Here is a 25,466-nt window from a genome sequence, read left to right as displayed (position 1 = left end):
TTCATTTCCTACCTCTTTCTCTACCACCCATCCCTTCACTCTCTCTCTTCCCCCCATCTCTCTCCACCATGTCAGGATACAAGGAGACCAGGAATAAGGTCGTCACTAAGAATCCAACCATGTTGGCACCCTGATCTCAGTTGTCCAGCCTCCAGAATTGTGAGAGATACATGTTTCTTATTTAAATCACGAGGTCTATGATATTTGTTATAGCAGCCTGAAATTTCCAAGACAAGGTTTTGAAATTTTGTTTAAAAAGATCTTTGTCTTAAAGTTTAGAGCAGATCATAAGGCATGGCATGCAATGAGAAAGCTACTTCTGGTGTTTATTCTTGTTCTTTAACAATTTCTACTAAAACATGATTTTTCTTGTGTTAAAGTATCAGCTATAGTGTATGGCTAAGGAAAGCGATGTTCCTGTTAATCCAGCATCTGGTTAATAAAAATTATCATGCATATACCAGTTTTCAAATACTGAGACAACAGTATCATATACTTGATGGTAAAATGATGTTGAGGACACTTGAACTTTTTTCTGATGATCTAAAACATATTACAGAATCACACCATGCTGCCAGGGCATCTTAATAAAAGGAGCAGTTTTCCTTGAGCCATAAATGAACTGAAGTGACAGCTGAGAGTTTGAATTGCTATAATGCTGTATGAGTGTTTATCTAGAAACACGCTGCAATAATTAATTACCTTACGGCGCTCTCTTTCTTTGAGATTGGCCCCAACTTCTCAGTGCTTTCAAAGAACTCATGTCAAAGCCAGAAACCTTAACTTACAGCATTGCTATTTGAAGTACAAGTCCAATTTAAAGCATCATTATAGAGACAGTTTTGACTTCTGATGTAGCAAAACCATTTTCCTAAGTGTCAGAGGTGCTTCTTTAAGCGTTGGATTGCCTTTTTATTGTTGTTCTGTGATTGAGATTTTCTTTTATTATAATGCAGAGGATTTTCTTCTTTTAGTGGTAAAAGCCTGAACTCCAATGAATTGATTCATAAGGCTGTTTATAACTGACTTTACCCTTTTTGGCAAATGTGCTGATGCTTAGTAATATCTGACTTTCCTTTGACAAGGGGTTTTTTGATGGATATAAAGTAAATGAATATTGACTTCCTTTCTTTGAGGGTGACAGAAGTTTTTCAGTCTAATTTTTCTCCTGTTCTCTTCAGAAACCCTAGCTGGTAGAAGTGATGCTTGCTCCTCTAAGGAGTGAACCAAAGGTAAAGGGATTTAGGTGAGATGTAAACAGAAATTTCCTGACAATGTAGTAAAAGATGAGAACTTGTTCTGTCAAAGAAAGTAGTTGAACATTAGACAAAGATCACTTCCCCACCAAGAAGTCAATCAAGGCTTGAGATGTGAGAGAGGAGAGCTAGCCCAGTGGTTATCCCTGGCCTGTACCTGCCTTTTTCATTTTTAATTGGAGTATAATTGCTTTATAATGTTGTGTTAGTTTCTGTGTTAGTTTCTGCTGTACAAGAGCATGAATCAGCCGTATATATGCATATATCCCCTCCGTCTTGAGACTCCCTCTACCTCCCCATTCCACCCCTCTACGTCATCACAGATCACTAAGCTGAGCTCCATGTGCTATACAGCAGCTTCCAATTAGCTATTTTACACGTGACAGGGTATATATGTCAGTGCTACTCTCTTCAATTTGCCCCACCCTCTCCTTCCTTGCCTGTGTCCATAAGTTCATCCTCTAAGTCTGCGTCTCTATTCCTCTCCTGCATACAGGTTCATCAGTGCCATTTTTCTAGATTCCATATATATATATATATATATATATATTTATATATATTAGTATACTGTATTTGTTTTTCTCTTTCTGACTTAGTTCAATCTGTGTGACAGTCTCTAGGTTCATCCACATCACCTCAACCACTATCAGCTATGGTGGCTGAGAAACAGTATGCAAGTTTCTTAAAAAACCAAAAATAAAAGTCCCATATGATGCAGCAATTTCTTTACTGGGCATATACCCTGAGAAAACCATAGTTAAAAAAGACACATATACCCTAATGTTCATAGAAGCATTATTTACAATAGCCAGGGCATGGAAGCAACCTAAATGTCCATCAATACAGGAATAGATAAAGGAGATATGGTACATATATGCAATGGAATATTACTCAGCCAAGAAAATGAACAAAGGCTGACATTTGAAGCCCTCCAGATATTGGCTGAAGTCCATTGTTCCAGATCTCTTTCACTAATCCTTTTTAGGGATTCTAGACCATAGACAACATGGCCCCCTTTGCTCATTAAATGCAGCACAGATTTCTGCCATACACACTTGCTCATGCTGACCATCTCTGGCCCTCCTGCTATTCCACTGAACTTGAATCCTACCATTTTGAATCCTTACTCACTTAGGCCTGACCACACTGGCCCATGTGCTAGTTTCCTTTGCTGAGCATGCTCTGGCCCTAGGAACTTTGCACTTCATATCCCTTCTATCTGGAACATTCTGTTCCAGTTATAGAATGGACTCGTTCCCTTATTTTCTTTAAGACAATACTCAAACCCTGATTTTCCTGTGAGGTGTTCCTTGACCACTCTATTTAAAATTAAAACTTTCCTGGCCTTCTCCATATCACCTACCCTGCTTTACTTTTTTCATAGCACCATTCTCTGCTATATTATACACTTGCTTATAAACTTTTTTTTTTCTGTTCTACCCTCCCACCCCATTATCAGTAGAATTTAAATTTCATTTAGTTAGAGACTCTTGTCTGTGTTGTTCAGTGCTTTATACCTAGCACCTCAAAACAGTGTCTGACATATAGTGAGCTTTCAATAAATATTCATGGAACAAATGAATAAATGGATAGTGTGTCACCTGCCTGATATTCCCCTCTTCATATCTACCTATATTTTAAACCACTTTCAGATGCTATCTCCTTCATGAAGCTTTCCCTGGTTCTTCCCAGCATTATTTTCCTTCCTCTGACTCCCTAAAATTTCTCCTGTTTGAAATGAAGTCTCTGTGTTCTCCCCTGAGCCATTGTAACCTATGACTTTTCTTCTTCCTTCTGATAAATAATTGTTTTTTGAGGACTGGGTTTGTGTTGCTATGCATATTCTTGTCATGATGGCTTTAACTTTAAAGACTCATTTGAGAGTTCCACTTCTGGAATGACAGTATGAGGAGTTCCACAGATTCACTCCCTGTTGAAACAAGCATAACTGATGAAAAGTTTATTTTAAAAACCTGGAAATTGTCCTAAGGGCATCCAGCAAATAAATAAATATTTATTCCACAAGAACAGACTCTTCTGAAGCTTTCCTGAAATGAACTGACTTATTTGAAATAGAATATGAGGGAAGTTCAAGCCTAAGGGAACTTGAAAACAGTGGAGACTTTGGTGGTAAGTGAACCAGAGGAGGCTAGTAGCCCTTTTTAAATCAGAACAAGATAAACTATTGAAAAGCCAGTTCACTAGGGAACCATGGTAAGAGACAGAAATGAAACGCCATCCTGGACTCAGAGCAAACCTTGAAGACTAGTTTCCACAACTAGTCTTGCCTAAATTTAACTGGTTCAGACCCTGTAACAGTTTATGGACAGAATGTTGTTGAAAACAATAGAACAATCAGCCCAATTCCTGGAGAATAACAGCTGGGTGTGGTTCCAGATGAGGCATGCAGCCTAACAGAGAGGTCAGGGAAAGAGACAATGAAAGAGAGCCCTACTAAAACTACAGTCGTTCCAGGATGATTGTGTGCACAGCCTAGGCTTTGTCCTCTGAGGAATGACACCAAAGGCTTCACATGTTAGGAAAACAGACTTCACTAAAATATCTTATCCAAGTTATTGAACAAATAAACAACAAGCAAAAAAAAAGCCCCAGAGAGTCGGGAGGGGAATCAGTGTCCAGAGTTGCTACATTCCCTTAAATCTCCAATTTTTAACCCCAGATAACAAGATAGGTGAAAACAAACAAGCCAGGAAAGCATGACTCATTTATAATAAAGAGAAAAACAACAATAGAAACTTTCTGGATGGGGGCCAAAATGTCAGGTGTAACAGACAAACACTTCAGAGATGTCACTATAAGTATGTTTAAATAATTAAAGTAAACTATGCTTAGTGAAAGTTGTTCAGTGCGACCCATGGACTGTAGCTTGCTACGCTCCTCTGTCCATGGAATTCTCCAGGCCAGAATACTGGAGTGGGTAGCCATTCCCTTTTCTAGAGGATCTTTCCAGCCCAGGGATCAAACCCAGGTCTCCCACATTACAAGTGGATTGTTTACTGTCTGAGCCACCTTAAAGAAGTAAAACAATTTATGATGAAAATATAATCAAACAGATAATAACAATTAAGAGATACAACTTATAAAAAAACTAAATGGAAATTCTGGAGCTGAAAAGTACCATAACATAAGTGAAAATTTATTAGAGGAGCCCAACAGTAGACTTGAACTGAAAGAAGAAAAAAGTTGATGAATTTGAAGATAGATTGTTGTGGTTGTTTTAGACCCTAAGTCTTGTCTGAGTCTTTTTCGATCCCATGGACTGTAGCCTGTCAGGCTTCTCTACCCATCAGATTTTTCAGGCAAGAATACTGGAGTGGGTTGCCATTTTCTTCTCCAGGAGAGCTTCCTGACCCAGAGATCCAACCTGCATCTCCTGCTTGGCAGGCAGATTCTTTACCACTGAGCCACTTAGGAAGCCCACAGATTATTAGATATTAGGTAATCTAAAGAATAGGGCTTCCCAGGTGGCACTAGTGGTAAAGAACCTGTCTGCCAATGCAGGAGACATAGAGATGTGGGTTCGATCCCTGGGTCATGAAGATCCCCTGGAGGAGGGCATGGCAATCCACTCCAGGATTCTTGCCTGGAGAATCCCATGGACAGAGGAGCCTGGTGGGCTACAGTCCATGGGGTCACACAGAGTCGGATACAACTGAAACAACTTAGCGCACAGGCATGCAATCTGAAGAACAGAGAGAAAAAGATAATGAAAAAAGAATAGGGACTTGGAAAAATGTGGGATGCCATTAAAGCACACCAAATTATGCATAATAGAAGTACCTGAAGGAGGGGAAAAGAGAAGTAGAGAAATAATTTGAGGAAATAATAGCTGAAAACTTTCCTTATTTGATGAACATTAATTTACATATCCAAGAAGGTCAATGAACTATAAAAAGCATAAAGACCAAGAGACCCATATGGAGAGACATCATAGTTAAAATTCTGAGAGACAAAGAGAAAAATCTTAAAAGCATCAAGAGAAAAATGACTTGTCATGTACATCAAAACCCTAATAAAGAGTAAAAGATAGTTTTTCTCAAACAGTGGAGGCCAGAAAGCAGTGGAATGACATACCCAAAATGCTGAAAGAAAAAAAGAGCTTTGAATTAGGAATTCATACCCAACAAAAGGAAATTTCAAAAATTAAGGCAAAATAAAAACATTCTCAAATTAAATAATAATGATAGAATTTGTTGCAAAAGACCCATTTTAATTTTAAAAAGTGCTAATTGAGTTTCTTTAGTATGAACCAGGCTTCCCTAGTGACTCAGCAGTAAATAATCCACCTGCAGTGTAGAAGACTTGAGTTCGATTCTTGGGTTGGGAAGATCCCCCAGAGAAGGAAATGGCAACTCACTCCAGTATTCTTGCCAGGATAATCCCATGGACAGGGGAGCCTGGCAGGCTACAGTCCATGGGGTCACGAAGAGTTGTACACAACTTAGTGACTTAAGCCACCACCATCACCAGTATGAAAGCAAGTTACCTGCAAAGTAATTTCAGTCCACATGAAGAAAAATAAACAGCATCAGTAAAGGCAGTTTTGACAATATACATAAATATTTCTTTCCCTTTATTCTCACTGATATAAAAAGCAATTGTGTGTTTGTGCTGTGGGGATTATAACATGTAGAGCTGTAATATTTGACAATAACAGCACAAATGAGGTTGGTGGAAGCAATGTTATATTAAAGGAAACTGCAGCAGAAGGTAACTCATATCCACAGGGAAAAATGAGAGAACCAGACATGGTAAATAAGGCTAACAATACAAACAATATAAACATATATTTGATTTCCTTTCTTCTCTCAGTTTCTTTAAAAAGACATAAATCATATAATATAATAATTATAACAGTGATGGAATATGGTATGTATAATACTAATGGGAGAAAAATGGGAAAACATGAACACAACTGTATAGGAATAACATTTCTATTTATCACTGGGATTAAATTTAACATAAGTCTGTTGTAGAAAGTATGTACTGATGTTCCATGTTTTATTCAACCTATGTCCTAATGATAGATAGTTATTTATGATTTTAAAAATCCTTGTTAGGTGGAAAATAATGCACATAGTAAATATTTCTAAGCATAAAGGGAATTTCATTAGTCAGTTATTGTTAAAATAATGCATTATGATAAAACCCCCACAAGGTATCAGTGTCATACAATAAGCATCTGCTTCCTATTCACAAGTTTGTAAGTCAGCTTGGGTTTACCTCATCTCTTTTGGGCTTGCCTGGGCTTGGCCTCACACTGTGGGCTGGTTTTAGGTTTAGTTTGTGTGTCTTATTCTCTTTGGACCAGGAACTACCCAGGACTACTGGTAGGTAGCAGAAGCATGAGGAGCCAAGCCATTAAGATTGTCTGCTCCTAGTCCTTTGCTCATAGCAAGTCATGTGGCCAACCACAGTGGAATTGGGGAAATACGCTCCTCTTACTCTAGCGGGAGGTACTCAAAGTCACAAGATAAAGAGTGCAAATGGATAATTCTTTAAAGGTGAGGGTGTAACAAATTCCAATGTACCACCTCATATGTAGTAAAACATAATAAAACAATCTCACTTCACATTGCCAGTGATCCCTTCTTCCAAAAAAGAATCACTGTTGCCAATTTCTTGAAATATCTTTTCATATATGAGTATGTGTATGGTGATTCAGTTCATGCCAGTAATCTTTATGGACATTGACATATTGTTCTCCAAAGTGGTCACACTATTTTATGCTCCAGCTAACTGTGAATGAGAGGCTCTATTTCTTTACACGCTTGCCAACACTAGGTATCAATACTATGGAATACCTATTCTTTGCCATTATGGTTTAGTTTGCAGTTATTTCCCCATGCATACATATCCATTCACATGTAGAATCTATTCATGTCCTTTGCCTATTTTTCTGTTGGGTTGATTATTTTTCTAATTAATTCCTAAGAGCCCTTTATATAGTAATAAAATTCTCCCTTTGGTTGTTGCAATTTTTCTCCTAGTTTATGGTTTGTCTTTTGACTTTGCTTATTGTGGGTTCCCCCCGCTTTGGAGAACTGTTTAATTAGTACATAGTAAAATTTATCATTCTCTTATGGTTCCTGGGTTTTAAGTTTTGCTTAGAAAGGTGCTCCTCTTTTGAGGTGGTTCATTGCTTGAGATTCTCATTTAATAGATCTGCGGCATGGTTCCAGGAATCTTTAACAAGGTGCCAAACTGGTAATTTTGGCCATCATCCAAGTCTAGAAACATGGATGAAATAAGATCAAGTATGTAGGACACCTGGTAAATGAGCAGACACTCAATAACTATTTGTTCTCTAGTCTCACTGTATTATCATAATAGGTAACTTTGAAATTTGCCTTTGGAAGAGATACATTTCAATTCAGCATATTTTTTTGTTTATTTTTTTTGCAAAGCTACTTATCACAATTTTTAATTTCATAAATACTTTTGGCTTCACTAAATGGTTATTAGCTCTTCTCGCCATTAATTGGCGAGCATATATTGAGTACCCATAGTTTGCTGAACTGTGTAAAATTCTGTTCTTAATAGATGATACTGACCCTCCTCTAGTGGAACATGGGAATCGATCTGTTTGTTCAGTGGTAGTGATAGAATTATTTTAAGCTATGACACATTCTCATCTATTTCTTCATGTAACTAAGGACAGTTTTGCAAACAGGCCGTCTGTAGGTAGAGCTGCTAACTATAACTTGATATATATTGGGCCTCATTTCTGGCCTTGTTCTGTGGTGTTTATCATCTGACAATGGTGGTGCCAGACCCTATTTTTAGATCCTTAGGTGATTACACTAACTGTCCTTTTCCTCTCCTGGGCTAGGCAGAGTTGAAAGGTTTTCTTTAAAATGCTTTTCAATTGTTAATATGTGTTTGCAGTCACCTGAGGGTCTTGTTAAGTTTCTTGTTAAAAAACTTGTGAAGTTTCTAATTCAGTAGTTCTGGGGTTGGGGTCTGCTGCTGCTGCTAAGTCGCTTCAGTTGTTTCCGACTCTGTAGATGGCCCCAAAGACAGCCTCCTACCAGGCTCCTCTGTCCCTGGGATTCTCCAGGCAAGAACACTGGAGTGGGTTGCCATTTCCTTCTCTAATGCATGAAAGTGAAAAGTGAAAGTGAAGTCGCTCAGTCGTGTCTGACTCATGGACTGCAGCCCACCAGGCTCCTCCGTCCATGGGATTTTCCAGGCAAGAGTACTGGAGTGGGGTGCCATTGCCTTCTCCGGGGCTGGGTTCTAAGATTCTGCAATTCTAGCAAGCTGCCAGGTGATGCCCCAATGCTGCTGGTTATGGATATCACTTTGAGGAGCAAGGTCCCAGACATTATTTTTGAGAAGTCAGTGGTTCCTTCCCATCTTCTTGGCATTTTGTTCCTGTTTGATCTCCTTATTCCTATATTCCTTGACTCTCTTGCAATAACTTCATTTAACCATAAGCCAGAACTGCTGAATAGGCCAAACAGCAGCCCTCTTTGATGGGTACCAAGAGCCCTTCCTCCATCCAAAGAAAATCCACTGGTCTGCCATAGTGCCTGAATTCTTCAATTGTGGAAAATCTTCTCAAAGCCTCTGGTGAAGGATGATATTACCCAGGGGAGTAAGGTTAGCTAGACTAGTTAGGTATTTATCAGACTGGAACACCGACACATTGTCATCAGCAGGAAGAGTACTGAAAGTGTGGTAGGTACATGGGAGAGTGAGTTTTGATAGGGCAGGAGACATAGAACTTGTATACAAAAAGGCACTGAGTGTTAGAGTAAAGTTAGGTGGAATTGGACATAAAAGATGATAAAAGGGCTCCACAGGAACAGTGCTTTCTAGGTGTTTGTTTGCTTGTTTGTTTCTTGTTATTTCTTTAAAATCTCTTGTTTACTTGACAAATTGGTTAGGGATATTTATTATTGGCTGCTACCCTGGGTTAGCTCCCTTTGTCCTGGCTGCTGGCTCCTTAACACCTTTATATGTAAATGAGAGCTCTCCTGGTTTGGCCAGATGGCCTCACCTATAGACAGCCTAGCTGCTCAGCTAGGGCCCAGGGCATGAGGGCTTGGGGCTATGCTAAAGGCAAGAGTGGAGGCATTAGGCAGGTGAGATGTGAAGAGGCAGTGTTCTTCCACCCTGAATTGCTGCAGTTCCCAGCCTTTTGGAAGCACTTTACGTTGAGCCGGAAAAACATTAATGCAGGTGCAGCTGGATGGCTGGAAGTTGTGATCCGGATTGCTCAGGGCAGGCACTCAGGCAGAAGGACGTTTACATGAGCTTTATAGCAAAGAGCAAGGGAAAACTGGCTCTCTAGTCCCCATCGGAAGACTGAGCTTGTATCTGAAAAGAGGACAACAGAAGCAGAAATTCTAAGATCTTTCCGCTGTTTCAAAATACAGCCCTCCCCCCACCACACTGCACCTATAAACACCAAACACCTGGGAGGATAACTTGGTTCCTGCCAAAAGGACCTTTCCTTCCACACCTGACCTCTCTCGATCCCTGGACCTAACCAATTGCAGAAAGAATTTTCCAGGGTGGGGTTTTGCCAAATTTTCTGAGATGGTCAGTGGGAAAAAAGAATTCATAAACTTGTCATGAAAAGTGAGACAGGGACGGTAACTTTAGTTGTGCACAGTCTCGGCCTTAAAAGTCCAGGGGATAGTGGATCAAGGCCAAATAGTCACGGAAACTGAAGCAAGGTGTGGGTCCGCAGGCTCGCCGCGCGCACAGAACGTTCTGTTCTAGCTGTCCGTTCCGGTCTCTGTCTCAGTCTTTGGCTCGCTCGCTCGCGTCACTCTCCGCAGCTAATGCAGAGCGATGGAGTAGCCTCAGGAGAACAGCTGGAGAGAGCTTAGAGAAAGACAAATTAACAGGAGCCTAGCGCAGCAGCAAATGCTGGAGCATAGCGCTTAGCTGACCCGTTAAATGAGCAATCCTGTTAAGTGTGTTAATCAGCAAGGTGCCAGTGAGCGGAGCAGAACGCTCTGGGAGATACCTGGCATAGAAACCGGTCTCTTTATCTGTTGCATTTCAAACCCTGTCAGTTCCTGAGTCGTTGCCCCTCTCTCCCATCACTCTTTAAAGAGAGGACCTCCTGGGTTTCATGACCTTGAAGACTCACGTAGTCAGGAGCACCTCTGGCAAGCCTCAGGGCATGGCATAAACAATCACTGCCTGGTTTTGGTGCCCGGGTTCTATCTCAGAGCCCATCCTGGGGTCCCAGCCCTCCTTGCCAACCGTTTGCCCGGCGGGTCTGGAGAACCCAGAGACTTAAGGATCTCTAACGTGGGAGGTGTGGATAAGAGGAGTCCTCTCTGGTACTCAGAAGCTCACATTATGAATACATTTAGGCGGCATGCGTCTTTAATAACACTACGGTCTGGCCTGGGGGGAACCAAACAGGTGAACTCCTGGCTGAACTAGATACCTGCTCAACGGGTGGAACTGGGGATCGGGATAGTTGACAAACTTTGCTTAGCGGTTTTCCCTGCCTTCACTCACTGGGTTCCGCGCTCGGCCTAGCCCTTTAGGCTGGCGTACTCCGGTAAGGACGCTAGACGGCGCTGCTGGGACGCACTTTCTCCCGGGAAAGGTAAGAGGGAAGTGCTTTTCTCTCTCTCTCTGTCTCTCTCTCTCTTTTTAACCAGGGGATGGGGGAACTCGGGGTTGGAATCCAAAGGGGTGTGGAAGAGGAGGAGGAGCAGCAGTAACCCTTTTCCGTGACGCGCCGGAGCTATTCTCTCTAATCCCCTCCTCCTCCCCGGTGTAATCAGTCAGCCCGGAGGCACCAAACTGTTAGCGACCGAGACGCAGCTGTAGGTGATTTCCACTGCCCTCCTACCCCCGCTCTAGGCAAATTCTGGAAGCGGCAGCCGCGGTGGCAGGATGTGAGGCAAGCCTGGAGCGCACTTCCCGAGTACCGCTCCTTCTTCGGAGCTAGGGGAGATAATATAGGCTTTTGTGCACTGGCTGGAGAAGGTTCCCAGATAAGGTTGGAGCCGCGAACCGGCAGGAGAGAGACGGGCAGGCAGAGTTCACACCTGCTGCCTGCACTGCCGCCAGGGCTTTTAGGACCTCTGGGGCAAGTGTGCCTCGTGAGGGGCGTAGGGGCCACGGGCCGACGCGCCGGCTTCCCACCCTGCACCCTTTGGCCAAGACGAGGTGGGGCTGGAGTAAGGCTGCTCCGAAGCAAAGTCTTGGAGAAGGAAGAGGCTGAGAGGCAGGAGACTTAGGAGACTCTGGCCACGGAGCCAAGAGGAGGCACCTGGTTTCCAGCGTAGCGGCTCAGTGATTTAGGAGCCCTCTTTAAACCTCTCCCTGGTCAGCTCCCCCTAAAGTCCACAGAAGCGCTGCCGAACTCGAGAAATCTTCCTTGGGCGCGGAGAAGTTTTCTAGCATCCTCTTTGGCTAGGACTGGGAGTTGGAGAAAACGGGCGGGGCTGCCCTGTCTGGCTGCTCTGGAAACAGCCGTCTTCCCTACGCCTCCTCCGGGCCCCTCGCCTTCGGGCAGCCTCCCTTGTCGCCTGGGAAGCTTGAGCCCGGGCTCTCTGCAACCTAGTTCTCTATCTCATCCTGGACCGCGATCGCCCCGACATGGAACGGCACGCTTGAGCCCCGCTGGACGCCCCGGCTGTTTTGCAAGACTCAGACAGGTAATGTCCATTTTCAAAATCGGACAGTTAGCTGGTGAGGGCCAGGGGAGAATGTGCAGGTGACCTCAGAGAGCAGGCCGGCTGAGGCCAACGGGGACTCTGCCTCTCCTGCATCTCTGGTCCCCGCGTCAGGCCGGTTTCCTTTTCCCTCATTTATCCTTCTGAGAAAGTTTAGGGACCAGAGCTCCCAGGGCCAGGGGCTCCTAGCCGAGGAGGAGCTGGAGCCCGCCTGCAGGTGCTGGCTCGCCTGTGCATTACATTTCTCCTGCTGTATCTTTGTGGTCTCTGCGGCTGGAGCACGGGCTCTGTAGCCTGGAAGGCACTATCCTACTGAGTGCTTCTTTCTGACTCTACCCACAGTTGTGCCAGAAGCCAGGAGAGCAATGGGCGAGGGGATGGGGCTGAAGGTGGCTCCTGGGCGGAGCAGTGAGGTGTTCCCCAGCAATACATTCCCGCTCCTGGGGATTCCCAGCGAGCCCGAAACAGAGGAGAGCTTTGGCGATCAGAGGGCAGAGAGGGCATCTAGGCCCGCCTGCCTTGAGAACCTGAATGGACCCCAGCTCAGATCCTGGGGTGCCACGTCTCCTGTCCCAGAGGAAACTCTGCTCCCCCTTGAGCTGGTTTCTCGGGTTGAGTGACCTTCTCTGAACCATTGCACGAGGGAAAGGAGCCACAAGCGCTAAGCTGCACTTCTAACTCCTTGCAAAGGGACCCCAGAGAGGGAGAGGAGGGACAGCCACTGCATGTGACCCGACTTGCCACCCTGGGTCTGCCATTGGAGCAACTAGCTTGATTTGTCACTATCAAAGGTTTAAGAAAAAAATTCTTAAGCAGAGAGATCTGGCAAAGGAAGTGTACAGTTATAAGAATTCTCTGTTCCAGGGTTTCCTTCTAGTTCCTGCACCATCCCCCTGAGGCCGAGGTGGGCCCACCCCCCCCCCATCTCTATGACCCAGGGAATTTGCAGGAGGTGTTAGTAAACATATTTGTTTCCTCCATGCCTCCCACATAAGTTATGCCTGGGCTGGAGTGTTTGAAAAGTACCTCTTGGCTGAAAGCTACTCTGGAGGGGTGGTGGGGGGTGGGGGGGATGGGTGGGGGTGTGTGGGTGTGTGTGGGTGTGTGTGTGTGTGTGTGTGTGTGTGTGGGCGGGGGTCTATTCAGGAATAATCTATCCCCCACCAGTTCATTCAGTTTCATCTTCTGTTGACTTTCAAGAAGGCTGTCTTTTCCTGGTCAGGGAAGCCAAATTATAGATTATTAAACATGCCACACAGCTGGGGGTCAGACCCCCAAGGAAGGAGAAAGAGAGGAAGGGAAGGACTTTTCCCTGAAGCCTTGCAGGTTTAGCACCTTTGTGCTGCTCAGGAAGGCTGCCTTGGTTACCGGGCCCCTGGGAGGGAAGAAGTGTCCAGCACAGGTGTGGAGGATTGAGATCCACTTCCCCTGATGCCGCCAACCCCGGCATGGTCTCTCCTTGAGGAGTCAGGGGCAGTGGTCCTCATTGAATGCTTTGCTACTGGGCTTCTTGCCAACAGGGTCTTCAGCTTCTGCCTGGTCTTGTGGCTCAGGAGGCCTTTTTTTCCCCAGCATCACTTGCTTCCCCAAACAGGAATGAGGCAACTAACCTGGGGCCTAGAGTGAGTGACATTTCCAGATATACCTGAGCCAGGGTTGTAGTGGAAGTGCCTACCTGTGCCCACTCCATCCTTTGTACTCCTCCTGCACAGAACAACCTGTTAGAGGGCCACTGCTATCCGACTGGGCTGTGCTGTGGCTGGACCCGATGCAATGGCTCTGACTCTGAGCCACCTGCTCACCGTGTGAGCTGTCCAACTTGGGGGCTGCCTTGGACTAGATAGCCTGCAATCACATGCAGTTGAAGCAGATAATTTAAATAGAAAGTATTTAAATCCAGGTAAAATGTTGTGGCACCAAAGGTTCCTGGTTTGCCCACTCTAGCTCCAGCTGGTTGGAAGGAGGAGCACATGGTAACCAAAGATGTCCTGGTGACTGTGAGCCATGGCCATTTGTGTTTCTGTCTGATGGGTCAAGACCAGACCTTCAGAGTAGAAGAGCTAGGGACTTAAGCTGGTTTTACAGTATGGCCTCTGTGGCCCTCAATAATTTCTGGGTGGTCTTAACTCCGGTTGAGCAATGGGACCGTTTTCCATTTCTATGAGACTCCTAATGCCAGGATGTCTGGATGCAGAGGCTAAAGGTGCTGATCAGGTATGGGGAACTTAGGGGTGCCTCTAGATTGTAGTATTTACTGGCCAAATTGAGTCTGAGTCTTGATTTACCTATTCCTTTCCTGGGACACTGTTCTTTAACTGAGTAGAACTTCCTTGTTTACCAATAATTAGTGATAGAATCCATACAGGCATATGCTACTTGGCAGGGTGTAATGGATGGCATGGCTACCTGGGGAATAGCCCAAATTACCCACTTGACATACGTCTCTGCAGGTACTAAGAGCTGAAGTTTTATTTGGCTTTAAGAAGACATACTCTAAAGCAGCGGTCCCCAACCTTTTTGGTGCCAGGGACCAGTTTTAAGGAGGACAGTTTTTCCATGGACTGGGGTGGTGGGGGGGATGGTTTTGGGATGATTCAAGTTCATTACATTTATTGTACACTTGATTTCTAATCTAATATTGTCACTAATCTGGCAGAAGTGGTCCATGGCCCAGAGGTTGGGAACCTGGGCTCTAAAGAGTTCACCCTTATAAGAAAGAAAAGCTATTCCAGCTTTGTTTAAAAAAAAAAAAAACTTGACTTTATCAATTACGTTGGCTTGCATAAATCATTGAAATGGCTCAGGGTAAAACATTTGCTGTTTGAGAAGAGGATAGGCTGAGAAAGTGAAATGAATTAAAATATGGTTGAAATGATCATACTTTGGTAAAACACAATTGTATGTTTCTATCTGTTCCTGAAAGGGAGTCAGTCCTGTGTACAACTTAATGGTTTGAGTAGATTCTGTGACAGGTTGCTGTAATATGATGAAACTTAAAGGAGAAAAAAACTACATTTTCTCCCTTGGACTTGGATATTTCTTTGACTGGCAGTACTGATAGGAGCCAGATCTGTTAGAAGAATGCACGTGTTGCCTTCTCCATTTGAAGAGGTACTGTAACCTCCTTGGTGAAAATGCCCTGTGACCCAAATGGAAGAAATAAAAAACATCCCAAATTTCAGCTGTTTAGTAATAAGACCTAAAAGTAAGGCAAATTACTGCTCAATCTCAAGATGTGGCCTAACAGGGCTTCTCAGGGCTGGTTTCTAGCCATAGCTAGCAGCCTGCAACCCTTAACCCCTGAGGTTTGTCTCCTGAGCCTACACTAAGAAGCTGTGTTCAGAGCCAACTTGGTGGAGAAAGATAAATGTTGAGTGTGCAATGTGTGCTTTAATTATCCTGAGCTAGGACTTGAAAATAAGCTTCTTATGAAATTTAGACTCTAAGCTGTCATTGTCAAGGGATTCCAGAGTAAAACATGCCTGGCCAATATAAGACCTGATGAAAAGATGTACTTCATGGGTCCATTTGGCCAAAGCCAGCAATGAATTCAGACTTGTGGGGCTAGTTCACTTTGAACTGCTTCTCAATGAGACCAGAGGCACTAGAGTGAGTCCATCGTGGGCCAGTTTCTTTTGGGCATCCCCAGACACAGGTATTGCTCCAAATGTTTGATCAATCAACCTAAACACATTTTCTGTGCCAAGGAGCCCAGCTTTAGCTGCCTTCCTGCCTTCTTGTTCTTAAATCTCACCTCTTAATGTAGCTGTTCCTTGGCTTTTCTCCTGAGTTCCAACATACTTTATATCTAACTTCCTTTATTCCATTACTGGGTGTTTTATTGGCATGTAAAATGTATTCAAACACTAATTCTCAGTCATCTATGACTCCTGTATGCCCTTCCATTCCTGCCTCTTGCATCTTGTTATATGCCCTAAGTTCTGTCTCTGAAATACCTTTTCTCTTCTATTACTGTTGCCTCTCCCTGACAAGTCCTCTAGATTCTTTTTCTTTTTCCCTGTCCTTGCTCTCTTCCCCTTGTTCTTCCTCACACCCACTCCTCAGCCCTTCCTCTGGGTCCCCCCTCCCCTGCCCCTTCCTCTCAGTCCTTTCTTTCTGAATCCCTCCCCTTCTGCTCAGTGCCCCTCCCCTTCCCCTTGGTTCCCCCTTCTGTCCTCCCTCCCCTTAGGCTAGGTCCCTCCACCCTTCTTTTCCATCCCCATCCTCTTCTCTGCATCCCCCACCCCTTCCCCTCGGTGCCCCCTCCCCTTTCTCTCCTTCCTTTCTCTCCATCCCCTTCCCCCTTCTCTGCATCCCCCACCATTCTGATGGGTCCCCCTACCCTTTCCCTCCACCCATCCCCTTCTCTGCATCCCCCACGGCTTCCACTTGGTCCCCCTTCCCCTTTCAATCCTTCCCACTTTCCCCTTCCACTGGGTCCCTCTACCCTACCTCTCCCATCCCCTTCTCTGCATCCCTTGCCCCTTCCACTTGGTCCCTCTTCCCATTTCAATAGGCCCCTCCCTCCTCTTCCACTGGATTCTCCCAGCCCCTTCCAACTGGTCCCCACTCCTCTTCAGCTCGGTCCCCCCACCCTTCCTCTCTGTCCCACTTCCCCTGCATTCCCCCTCTTCCACTCGGTTCCACTTCCCCTTTCACTTGTTCCGCGCTTCCCCTCACTTCCCCCCACCCCTTCCCCTCAGTCCCCTCTCCCCTTTTGGTTCCCCTTCCCCTCCTGCTCGGTACCCCCTCCTTCAGGTCGGTTCCCCCCACCCCTTCCTCTCCGTTTCCCCACTCCTTCCTCCTGGTCCTTTCTGTCAGCCCCCATCCCAGTCTCTGTATCTGTACACTGAGCCCTCTCCTCTTCCCCTTGATTTCCCCCACCCCCTACAATTAGTCCCTCATTCCCCCTCCAATGGGTCCCCTATTCCATTCTGGTCAGTTGCCCCCTCCCTTTCCGCTTGGTCCCCCCTCCATCCTCCCTCTCTTTCTGCTGTTCCCCCCAACCCTTCCTCCCCTTCCTCTTGGTCCCCAGCCCCTCCTGCTCGGTCCCCCTCCCCTTCCTCCCGGTTCCTCCCCCACCTTTGACTTGATCCTGCCACCCTTCATCCCCATCCCCTTCTCTGCACCCCACCCCATCATCCTTTCCACTCTGTCTCCCTTGCCATTTCAGTCCATCCCTCCTTCCCCTTCTGCGCCCTCTTCCCCTCCATCGGTTTCCCCCCCACCCTTGCACTCGGTCCCCCTACTCTTTCTCTCCGTCCCCATCCCCTTCTTTGCATACCCCTCACACTTTCCACTCAGTCCCTCCTTCCCCTTCCGCCCGATCCCTTCCATTTCTGCCCAGTCCCCAGGTCCCCATTCTCCTTTCAGTCTTCCCCCCTTCCCCTTGGTTCCCCCCATGGCTTGCAATCGGTCCCCCATTCCCTTCCACTCGGTGCTCCCTCTCCATCCTCCCTCCCCTTCTGATGGCCCCCCCTCCCCTTCCTCTCAGTGCTTTCTCTGTTCCCCTCCCTTTCTCTGCACCCCACTCCTTCCCCTGGGACCCCCTCTCTGTCCTCCCACCATTCCACTCAGAACCCCTCCCCTTCCTCTCCATCCCCCCCCCTCCCGCCCCTTTGGCTTGGTTCCCTTACCCTTCCTCTGGGTCTCCATCCCCTTCTCAGCATCCCCTGCCCCTTCTGCTTAGTCCCCCTTTCCCTTCCACTTAGTCCCCCAACCCCTTCCTCTCAGTCCTTTTTCTTTGTCCCCCTCTTCTCTGCACCCCCACTCTTTACTCTAGGTCCCCCCAACCCCTTCGATTAGGTCCCATCACCCCTTCTGCTCAGTCCTTTCTCTCTGTCCCCATCCTCTTTCTCTGCATCTCCCACCCCTAACCCTGGGGTCTGCACCCCTTTCTCTCGGTCCTTTCTCTGTCACCCACCCCTTCTGCTTGGTACACGCACCCCCTTCCATCAGTTCCCCCCCAACACCTTCCACTGAGTCCCCCTATCCTTTCTCTCTGTCCCCATCCCCTTCTCTGCATCTGCTGCACCTCCCACTCGGGATCCCCCTTCCCCTTTCAATCCTTCCTCCCTTGCCTTTGGTTACCCCAGTCCCTTGCAATCAGTCCCCCATTCCCCTTCCACTCAGTTCCCCTCTCCCCTTCTGCTCTGTCCTCCTCTTTCCATTCCCCACTCCCCTTCCACTCAGTACACTCGTTTTGCTCAGTTTCCCCCACCGCTTCCTCTCAGGTCCTCTTCTCTGCATCCTGCCCCTTGCACTTAGTTCTCCCCTTCCCTTCCACTGTGTCCCCGCTCTCCATCCCCGTCCCCTTTCATTTAGTTCCCCCATCCCCTTCCACTTTGTACCCCTGGTCCATCTGCTCTTCTGCTCGGTTTCCTCACTCCACCCCTTCCTCTTGATCTTTTCTCCGAATCTCTGCATCCCTGGCATATTCCACTCAGTCCCCCATTCCCCTTCCACCTGGTCCCCCCTTCCCCTCTGTTACCCCCCTCCCCTCTGTTCAGTTCACCCCTTCCCTTCCATTCAGTTCCGCCTCCTCTTCTGTTTCCCCCCATTCTGTTCGGTCCCCCAAACTCTTTCTCTCTGGTTCCTTTCTCTCCATTCCCACTCCCTTCTCTGCACACTGTCCTTGTCCTTTCCAGTTGGTCTCTTTTTCCTTTTCAATCAGTCCCCCTTCCCCTTCTGCCCTGTTCCCCCTCTCCCCTTCCACTCAGTCCCCCTTTCCCTTTCAATTGTTCCCCTTTTCCCCTTGGTTCCCCCCACCTCTTTCACTCACTCCCTCCCGCCCTTCCTCTTGGTCCGCTACTCCTTCCTCTCTGTCCCTGTCCCATTCTCTGCATCTCCTGCCCTTTCCACTGGGTCCCCCTTTCTTCTTCCACTTGGCCCCCCTTCCCCTTCTGTTGAGTCCCCCACTCCCCCAACCCATCCTCTTGAACCCCCCACCCAATCTTTCTGTCCCCACCCCGTTCTCTGCATCCCCCACCCCTGCCTCACTGTCCTTTCTCTCCATCCTCCCTCCCCTTTATCTAGCCCCCTCTCATCTCCTTCCTCTCTGTTCTCCCTCCTGTTCCTTCCCCCACTTCCTCTATGTTTTTCATCTCCACGGCTCTAGCCCGCTCCGTTTCTCCCTCATGCCCCTCCCCTTTCCCTGCGTCCCACCTCCTCCCTCGCCTTTTCCTCTCCATCCCCAGGCCCTTCCTTTTGCTCCCTCTCTTCCTGTAACCTGGCCTGCTGTTTCCATCCTCTCTTCCCTCCCTCATCCTGCCTTTGCCTCCTCCTTTCCCACTCCAGATTCTTGACCTGGTCTGCTATAAAAACCTCTCATTATCTTTGCTCTGCTCTCCAATATATTCTGCATTTTAGAAGTAATCTTCCTGAAGAGCTTTTAACTGGTTAGTTAAAAGTGTTGAATACACAGTGAGTGGATTGAATGGTATGCATTGTTACCAAGTCACAAAGACTTTTCTGACATGGACATGAGTTTGAGTAAACTCTGGGAGTTGATGATAGACAGGGAGGCCTGGCGTGCTACAGTCCATGGGGTCACAAAGAGTTGGTCAAGACTGAGGAACTGAACTGAATAAATTCAGTACTTTGTACTGTAACCTTAGAAAGTTCTATACCCCTGTACTACATAATGTGTTCTGCACATACACAGCTCTTCACCACTGTACATAATGTGGCCAAGTATTTGGTGGGAATTCAAATATCAGATTTGGTAGATTGAACTGGGTGACCTGTTACGATGAACCCAGCTCGTGTAAATATCAAGGGACTCAAATAAGATAGATTATCCTATTAGTTTGCCCTATGAAATTATGCCTTTATAAAAAAATTATTCCTAAGGCTGTGTTGTAGAGTCTTCTGTGTTTTAGTCTGTTACTGTGCATTCCTGAATAGGTTGCCTTGTCCTGGCTTACTTGGCTGTGTGTCACTATGGGAATCATCTAGGTCACTATATTTTGTTATTGGAGAAGGAAGTGGCAACTCACTGCAGTATTCTTGCCTGTGAAATCGCATGGACAGAGAAGTCTGGCAGGATACTTGTCCATGTGATCACAAAGAGTTGAACATGACTGAGCACACACAGCATACTTTGTTATGAATTTTCAACATTTATATTGTGTATGTTTTATACTTTGTTAAATGCATTTCCCTTTCCTTATCTTGCTTAGTGTTCAAAGTAATCTTGTGAGGTGGATGATTCTTCCTATATTACAAATGCTAGAAAGCAAGCATCCAAATATTTCAGTGATTTCTCTAAGGTAATATATTTTAAGTTGGAAAACTTTATTTTATTGATACCAGAAATCTATTATTGCTCTGAGGTTCAGAGCTTAGAGGATACTAATCTAAAACAACTTCATTCTCTCTCTACTTGCTATAAAGTCAGGAGCAGATTCTTTGGTCAGAATCTGAGGTCCTTTGAGATTTAGCATTGGCGTACCTAGTCAGCCTTATTTCTCACTACCTTGCTGCTCTCATGATGATCTAGTGGAACCAAACCATTCACCATTGTGCAACATAACCTTTTATTATCCATAATTAATGGTTTTTCTTACGCCATTCGTTTATTGTGGACTTCTTTAGTCCCTCCCATCTCTAATTCTCTGCCTGTTGAGAATGAACTGTATTCAAGAAGCAGCAGCTTTAGTGCCACCTCTTCCATGTATCCGTCCCTAATTTTTCTCTAATGCTCCATAGTCAAAGGAGAAGGCAATGGCACCCCACTCCAGGCCTCTTGCCTGGAAAATCCCATGGATGGAGGAGCCTGGTAGGCTGCAGTTCATTGGGTCGCAAGAGTCGTACAGGACCAAGCAACTTCACTTTCACTTTTCACTTTCATGCATTGGAGAAGGAAATGGCACCCCACTCCAGTGTTCTTCCTGGAAAATCCCAGGGATCGGGGAGCCTGGTGGGCTGCCGTCTATGGGGTTGCACAGACTTGGACATGACTGTGCGACTTCACTTTCACTTTTCACTTTCATGCGTTGGAGAAGAAAATGGCACCCCACTCCAGTGTTCTTGCCCGGAAAATCCCACGGATGGGGGAGCCTGGTGGGCTGCCGTCTATGGGGTCGCACAGAGTCGGACACGACTGAAGCGACTTAGCAGCAGCAGCACTTTATCACATCTACTAAAGTTTAAACTTGTAGAGGGTTATCAAATCTGTCTCTTATTCTGCTGAGTGTCATGAATACAGGGGGGGCATACATTACATATTTCATTGAGTTGCCATTGAAATTTCAACATTAGTCTTAGTACTTCACTGAAAATCTCTGTCAAAATGATAGCTACAGGTTGAATAGGAAATTGCCAATTTTATTATCCTCCAATAATGCTACAACCAAACCAGTCGATCCTAATGGAAATCAACCCTGAATATTCACTGGAAGGACTGATGCTGAAGCTTAAATACTTGGGCCATATGATCCAAAGAGCCGACCCCACTGGAAAAGACTCTGATGCAGGCAAAGATAGAGGACAGGAGGAGAAGGTTGGACAGGAGGACAGGAGAGAGGACAAGATGGTTGAATGGCATCGCTGACTCAATGAACATGGTTTTGAGCAAATTCAAGGAGATAGTGAAGGAGAGGGAAGCCTGGCGTGCTACAGTTCATGGGGTTGCAAAGAGTTGAACATGACTTAGCAACTGAACAACAACAATAATGCTGTTAAGAAGTATAATAGGAATGTGATTTTTTAAAAATAGTTCTTTTCTAGAATTGCTATCTGATAAACATGTGATTATACAAATTTAAAATGATTACAATTAAATACAACTAAAAATTCAGTTCCTCAGTCACAGGAGTCATAGTTCAGGTTGTCCAAAGTCATGTGACTAATGATTCAGTTCAGTTATTCATTCGTATCTGACTCTTTGCGACCCCATGGACTGCAGCACACCACGCTTCCCTGTCCATCACCAACTCCCGGAGCTTGCTCAAACTCATGTTGATCGAGTTGGTGATGCCATCCAACCATCTCATCCTCTGTCGTCCCCTTCTTCTTGTGCCTTCAATCTTTTCCAGCATCAGGGTCTTTTCCAATGAGCCAGTTCTTTGCATCAGGTGGCCAAAGTATTGGAGCTTCAGCTGCAGCATTAGTCCTTCCAATGTGTGTCTGTTTCTTTGGAAATAGTAAAGCATTTCCAAATATGCTGTGGATTTTAAGATGTGATAAAGAGGTATTTCAAACCCATGGATTAGGAGAAAGGACAGGCTTTTCAATAAATGCACTTTAGGACAACAGGGCTAGTTATTTGAGGGGAAATTTAATAAAGCTACATCTATACTCACTATGTAAATCAAAGTCCCAGATGTGTTTTTTTCATACTAAAAAAGTCCCAGTTGGGTCAAAGATTTAAGTGTAAAAAAATTAAACTATAAAGGGAAACACAGATAGACCCAGAGATTGTCATATTAAGTGAAGTGAGCCAACACAGAGAAAGACAAATACCGTATGATATTGCTTATATGTGGAATTAAGGAAAAAAAGGATACAAATGAATGTGTATATAAAACAGAAGTAGACCCACAGACATAGGAAACAAACTTATGGTTACCAAAGGGGAAAGAGGGGAAATGATCAATTAGAAGTTTGGGAATAACATATACACACAACTGTATATTGATATAAAATAGACAACTATTAAGGACCTCACGGGGAACTATATTCAATATACAGTGCAGGGAACTATACTCAATATTTTGTAATAACCTATAAGGGAAAAGAATTTTAAAGTACACATATATACATTTAAAAGTTTATATATTCTTACTTAACATATATTTATAATTTTATAGTTTTGAAGTTAAAGATTTTCTAATCACTTTATGAATACCAATAACTCAAAATACTAATAAATTTTACCTTCAAAAAAGCCAAAAATATACTATAATCAAGATTGAAAAAACAGCAAACTAGGAAAAAAATTTGATATATAATAAATATTAGATATTCTCAATATATAAAGATTCTACATGTCAAATATAAAGTAAATGTCTAACAGAAAAATGGTGAAAAGTTATGAAAATAATATTCATAAAAGAATACCAGTAGACAAACTCACTTTGAAAATAAAAACTAATAGTTTTCACCTATCATATTAGAGAAGATTTATGGCATTAAGAAAACACAGTGTGGGGATATGGATGAGCTAATGCACTGTTAACTCTTAGTACGTTTCCAGAGGGTTATTTAGCAATTCGTATACAAATGTGAAATGTACATACCTTCTATAAGCTGGTGATTTTACTAAAAGTTTATTGTAAAAACATAAATGCAAATAATACAAGATACATACACAAAAAAGCTTAACATTTTTTGTGTACTTTGTTTATAGGGGCAATACTTGGGAAACAAGTTAACTGGCTATAATAGTGGATAGACTAGTTAAATTGGGATGATGTGAATTTAGCCAATCAGTATGTACAAATTAAAGATAATGTAGATGTACATTTATTGATATGTAAATATATTTGTATATAATTTAATGGAAAAGATTACAAAGCAGCATAATTCAATTTCTTCTTATTTTTATATATTTCTGTATAGCTACATGTGCATATAATCATGAAAACCTATAGAAAATTGTTCACCAAAATGTTAGTTATTGGTGGATGGATTTTGGATTTTTCTTTAAAAAATTTTTGTTTTTAATTGTTTAGACTTACAATGAGAATAATAACATGTGATATAATGCAGATACAGGTAAAATACTCAATACACAATACTCAAATACTTGCTGCATGGTGGCAGCTTATTATGCTTCTGTCATTTACACAATAAGCTAGTCAAAGCTAGATGGCAAATTTCAGAAAGATTCAAATGATAAATGTGGAAAAAAGGAATGCATATAATAACCTGCATAAAACAAAATTGGAAAGAATCCTAATAATAGAAAAAGTTAAGAAGAATCAATAGTTTTAAGAAGAATCAATCGTTTTACTTTACATTGAAGATATATATGTGTAAAACACAATAATAACAGATAAATTGGGATAAAAATTACAATATATGACAGACAATGCCCTATTTTTACTCCAAAATACAACTTTTCATCTGCTAACCACACCCAAATAATTATTCTATTTGTATTTTTATTTTTGTACTATAAATAGATTGTCATCGTTGTTAGTGTTTAGTTGCTAAGTCATGTTTGACTTTTTTGTGACCTCATGGATTGTAGTCCGCCAGGCTTCCCAGTCCATTGGATGTCCCAGGCAAGAATACTGGAGTGGGTTGCTCTTTCCTTCTCTAGGGGATCTTCCCAAAACAAGGATTGAATCCACATCTCCAGCATTGCAGACAGATTCCTTACCACTGAGCCACCTGGGATAAAGCCCTATAAATGTATGCCTAAAGTTATAGTATTTCACATCCCACTTCATTAAATAATGCCTGCATTATTTCTGGTTGGTGGGGAAAGGACCACACATTGCAATTTCCTGATTTAAGGCTCTTTCCTGAGACAAGGAAAAAGCCTCATAAAATGGGAACAGGTGAAGCATATCTTAGCATGGACTTAATCTGGTCCCTAGTTCCCTATAGATTTACAGCTGCCAGTGCCACTATCTGTACAGGGAACAGTCTTGTCAGACTCAAAAAAATAGCATATTTTTCTCCCCTGCAGCATTAGTTTTTTATACTGTAGTCACTTTTCTGGGGTGGGGGGTGGGGGCGGAGAAAAAACACCTTGTACTAACAATCTTTGTACTTCTGTTTAAGGAATGTTTAGAACTAATAGGCTCTACTGCTTCTTGAACCCTACTCAGCATTAACAAGGCCAAATATTTTACTGAGGAAAGAGCCAGATCAGTTCTGAGATCTCCCTGGACAAAATATCTGCCTTGAGCTTTCTAGGATACAAAAAAAAAAAAAAAAAAAAATCCATTTCCCTGATGTCTACCCTCTAGTTCTTATTTGATATTTTTAGTGAGTGGTTCTGACACTGAGTTTGAACCAAGAACTATGACCAGACTCTCCTATATTACACACAGTAATGATAGCTATCCTCTACTTTGGACTACTTATATTCTGGGCATTGTTCTAAGTGCTATATATATAAAATCATTTTATCATAACCTATCTCACTGGAAGGTAGGTAGCATTTTTATTTGTCTTTTAAATAGAAAAAATGGAGACACAGAAGTTCAGTGATTTGCCTAAAAAGTCACAAAGCTATTGAAATGACTATTCTGGGATGAGAAAATAACCAGTTTTGCTCTAGAACCTGTGCATTTAAACATGATACAAAAGTATGTATATGCATATATGCTAAGATAGTATATTTTATTTTTCCTGAATGCTGTTGTAACAGGTCACTTTTAGTTCCTTTGTTTAGCTTTCAAATTTTCCACAATTAGGATATGTTACTTCTATAATCACAAAGATGCATGATATTAACAATTGAATCAGAGCTTCAGATTGAGCCATGGATATAGCCCTCTTAACTTTCTGATTTTGGTTTTCTGGACTTCCCTTATGGCTCAGCTGGTAAAGAATCTGCCTGCAATGTGGGAGA

General features: G+C 43.9%; 2 long non-coding RNA genes across 4 annotated transcripts in view; one reads left to right on the top strand and one right to left on the bottom strand.

Moving 5' to 3' along the window:
* Window positions 1–7,298: 7,298 nt before the first annotated feature.
* Window positions 7,299–11,074, bottom strand: LOC129639788 (uncharacterized). Of its 2 annotated transcripts, none has more exons than XR_008708601.1 (3): window positions 10,767–11,074; window positions 9,701–10,115; window positions 7,299–9,602 (listed from the first exon to the last, which is right to left on the bottom strand). It is a non-coding gene; the product is annotated as an uncharacterized LOC129639788 (long non-coding RNA). The 2 variants fall into 2 exon arrangements; XR_008708600.1 differs by having other exon boundaries at window positions 10,693–10,838.
* LOC129639787 (uncharacterized) overlaps window positions 10,826–25,466 on the top strand; it is a 157,695-nt gene continuing 143,054 nt past the window's right edge. The window contains exons 1-2 of one of the 2 annotated variants that reach the window (XR_008708599.1): window positions 10,826–10,857; window positions 11,591–11,917. This is a non-coding gene — a long non-coding RNA (uncharacterized LOC129639787). Of the gene's footprint in view, window positions 10,858–11,121; window positions 11,918–25,466 lie in introns of those variants that run through there. The other variant, XR_008708598.1, reaches the window with a different exon arrangement.

Source organism: Bubalus kerabau, chromosome X, assembly GCF_029407905.1.
Source record: "Bubalus kerabau isolate K-KA32 ecotype Philippines breed swamp buffalo chromosome X, PCC_UOA_SB_1v2, whole genome shotgun sequence".
Classification (NCBI taxonomy): Eukaryota; Metazoa; Chordata; class Mammalia; order Artiodactyla; family Bovidae; genus Bubalus; species Bubalus kerabau.
Note: the sequence above shows the minus strand (reverse complement) of the source record. Positions and strands in the feature narration are given on the sequence as shown.